This window comes from Limulus polyphemus, unplaced genomic scaffold (assembly GCF_000517525.1).
Source record: "Limulus polyphemus unplaced genomic scaffold, Limulus_polyphemus-2.1.2 Scaffold3093, whole genome shotgun sequence".
Classification (NCBI taxonomy): Eukaryota; Metazoa; Arthropoda; class Merostomata; order Xiphosura; family Limulidae; genus Limulus; species Limulus polyphemus.
Window position 1 is genome coordinate 88,792 of NW_013668703.1, and position 3,823 is coordinate 92,614.

General features: G+C 35.7%; 1 pseudogene; it reads left to right on the top strand.

The window, feature by feature from the left end:
• LOC111088081 overlaps nt 1-3,823 on the top strand; it is a 51,607-nt pseudogene that overhangs the window by 19,223 nt on the left and 28,561 nt on the right.

Genomic DNA, 3,823 nt, shown 5'->3' on the forward strand with positions numbered 1-3,823 from the left:
GCGACCATCAGATTGCGAGTCGAGTGCCCTAACCACCTGGCCATGCCATGCCAGGCCTATAGGGATAGGTAAATACAACAACAAGAAGAAGATAGTATTATGTTATAAGTTCAGAAAGTCTTTGTTAGAACACTCTTTTATACTCCATATTTACAATGCACATTTACCGAAGAGCTAAGTGCTAACAATTTATACACGTAGTCTTCAGAACTCGCCCTAAACAATGTATTTAGCGTAGGCTTTTGGGTTACAGTGTACTGTTGGGCCGGACATGGCTTAGTTATTTGTGTAAACTAAGACAAAGTCGACAAAATTTTCCAGCATTGTCCAATTGTTTTCCTGGGCCAGGCTGACGATATACACTTATTTCAAACTAATAAAATAACAACGTATTATGCTTCTTATTTGTCGGTGGGTCAGCGGAAAGTCAATCGATTTACAACGCCAAAGTCCAGAATTCGAATCCCCACAGTGGACAAAGCGTAGATAGCCTATTGTTTAGTTTTGCACTAATAAAACTACAACCATGTGTGTGTTGATATCTGGTAATAATGGCACCCATCAAAATGGCAACACGAATAATTCGAAATGAGTGAATATAACATCGATAATAATGGTTTCGGTAATAATGACACGGATAAAGATAACAATTCAAGGTGAAAAAATTGTTATTAGTCCTAAGTAAGAGTCACGAATGTACATTTTTCCTAACTTTGGCGTATTATTGGTGGCAATATTTTGGGATCCTTATTTATGAGTTTGACGCGAAAGCCCTGAAGACATTTTGAATTGAATTTACTGCTCAACCTTTTACCTTATTTGATCAACAAACATCCTAAAATTGACTGGTTATTCAATGATATTCGTTGTATTTATTTGAACTATCAGAATAGAGAAAACAGTCTGTGCTAAACATGCTATACAATAATGAGTGTACTTCTAGCCACAAACACGCAGAAATTCTGACTGACAACATTATTTTTGCATTTACACAATTCAAAGATAAAAATCTGAATAATAAGGATTAATAATAACAACTATAGCTTTGTGCTTGCTAAGTTTTCCATATTTCCAACACTTTTTAAAACTATTAATAAATCCTTACATGAATATAAACATATCAAGCGATTTATCGACAGGCTCCCCAGTGGCTTAATGCTTAGGATGATAACTTATAACGCTAAAATTCGTGTTTGATACCTGCGGTGAGCACAGCACAGAGCGCAGAAGGCTCATTGACTATGCACGTTTACGTTTAACAACAAACAATAACAAAAGAAAACATTACGTTGAATATCTTTACAATAACGGATATAAGCTTTCTAACCTGAAACAAAAGTAAAGTTCCTGTCAACTAAAAATCTTCTTACAACTTTAATCATTGAGTAGTGGAAAACCACAGTAAACGGAACAAACTGTCAGAAGTCCGATATTAGAGAAACTAGTTTCGACACATTCGTACGTCCTCTTCAGTCTCACGTTGTCTAATTGCTTTGCACGATATTGTGTTATTCTATTATCATTGCTACTTAATTGGAGTCTAACCAGTTACTCTCCGGTGGTTCAGCAGTAAGTTTCACAGCCCTAAGGTAGTCAAAGTGCCACAGCGATTCCTAAATAGCAAACATTGTTATTCTAGTGTGTCTTCTCATACACGAAAAAGCAAAGTCTACATATCAACACCCTTCTAAGTTAATCACCAATTTGTGGTATCTATCGACAAAGTCAAGTAATTTTTAAAACATATTTCATGTTAATTGGACTAAATATTTACGCTGTGCATAACTTCAACAAATAGTAGGACAGAAAAGAATAAAAATAAGAAAATGAAAAATATATATATCGAATTATGAATTACGTGTTTCAAACTTGTAATTAATGTATATGTTTAGACATCATAGTTCTAAATATATTTTTTAATTTTGTGCACGGGCGCATAATTAACGTCAGAACAATACTAGTTTTTAAGCCCTCAGTAACACAGCGGCGTGTTTGCGGATTTACAACACTAGAAACCGGGTTTCTATACCCTTGGTGGGCAGAGTATAGATAGCCCATTGTGTAGCTTTGTGCTTAACTTCAAACAAAACAACCTAGTTTTTAAAATAGTTTTAGAATTCGTTAACGAACTGTAATATTCTGAAACTAATTTTTCTGAAGCTGATACATGTTTACTTTTCTTTTGTAAGTTCTTTGCTGTCGGTTAACACAAGGAAAAAAAATGTTTAATCAGTTACTTTTCAAATCAGTTTTATGCTGGGCGTCGAGCTTCTCTGCATTGTTCATTCTTAACGAAACGATTACAACTAACATAATAAATATACTGCTTATTTCATACAGTTACAAGCTTTGCGTGAGTCGTATATAAAATATTTCTATGTAGGAATAATAAGCAACGTTTCATCTAGTTTCAACAACCTAGTTTTTACGTTTGCAATTTAAAAAGCAAAGAAAAAAATCTCTCATATTTAATAAGACTTTAGGCTTAGACACCAGACTCATATCAAACACATTATGATATGTCTCTTTCTTCGGTAAATTCCAGAGTCTTTCTCTTCGGTTCGGGCATTTGGATATTTCTTAGTATTGGAGTGGAAGTTCTTTACGTCAGGACATTTGAAAGCGATTTTTCAGTTTTATCCAGAGTTCTAAATATCAAAAGGTAAGCTTACAAAATATTTCTAGACATACTATGGTATTATTACAAGTACTTTAATCAAGGGTAAAGTACTTACATATTTGTATTTTATTCTGTAGCCCAAGTCTTCAGTACTTTCTGGTGGTGATAAAGTTTATCGGCTTCGTGTTGCAGCAGTGCGTTAATGTTGCTGTTTTCTTAAACTACAGCATCCAATGCGAGATGTTAGTGATGTACATTCAGGGACTCTGTCTCCAATTGAGGGAAAAAACTATTGGAATCAAAAAGCCATGCATGTAAGTTTTATAATAATTCTATAATAACTTCAACTAATTTTTTTTTTTATATTTGCTAGTATGTTATTTATATCAAGGAATGGTTTCTACTTTTATTATTAATGACATGAAATGAATCTGTTGCAATAATCCAAATTCCAGAATATTAACCAGAAATATTGTTTATATCAACCAGAAGGTCACCTCCCGCCTCTATTTCCCCTGTCGGTTATGGTTTGAATCCACCCCTTCTGTTGTATACATAAAAGATTTTTATTCGGCCCTGTCTTTTATACGGTCACATTGGCTGGCTTTCTGTTTCTTCCATATCTTATCGTCGCCTCCAGGTACTGGAACGTCATGCTCTTCGCCTCGCTTTGCATGTAAAACATCCTGGCCTTCCCGTGGACTTCAATAACAGCATCTCCTTCCCGCAGATTCTTCACTATCTTTGCGACCGTCGAAACCGTTCACCGTTGTTTTCTTAATCAGAGCGTCATATCTGTTGATTTGCCTTTCATGCCAATGAGAACCCCTCGCAAAGCCTCACCTCATGTTGATCACTTATTGAACTTCTATGTCATATCGCTTCTACCAAATGATTCCAAACAAATCTGCCAGGTTACCTTTATCCCGTGGACTGATGGATTGGGCTCCTGACTACTTCCATCGGTCATCCACATGGCTTCTTCGGGTTCCTGCTTTTTACCAATGCCATACTGATATTTTTCACGTCCTTCACAGCCATATCATTTTCGTCACGATCTCTTAACCATCACTTATAACCTACTAGCTCATTCCATATTTTCGTTCATCTCTTGGCCGAAGATAGGGCGTAAACCTCTGATGGCCCGTCACCTCCCCCTCCCGGGTTAAAATACAATAATATTAAAAAACATTATGTTACGAC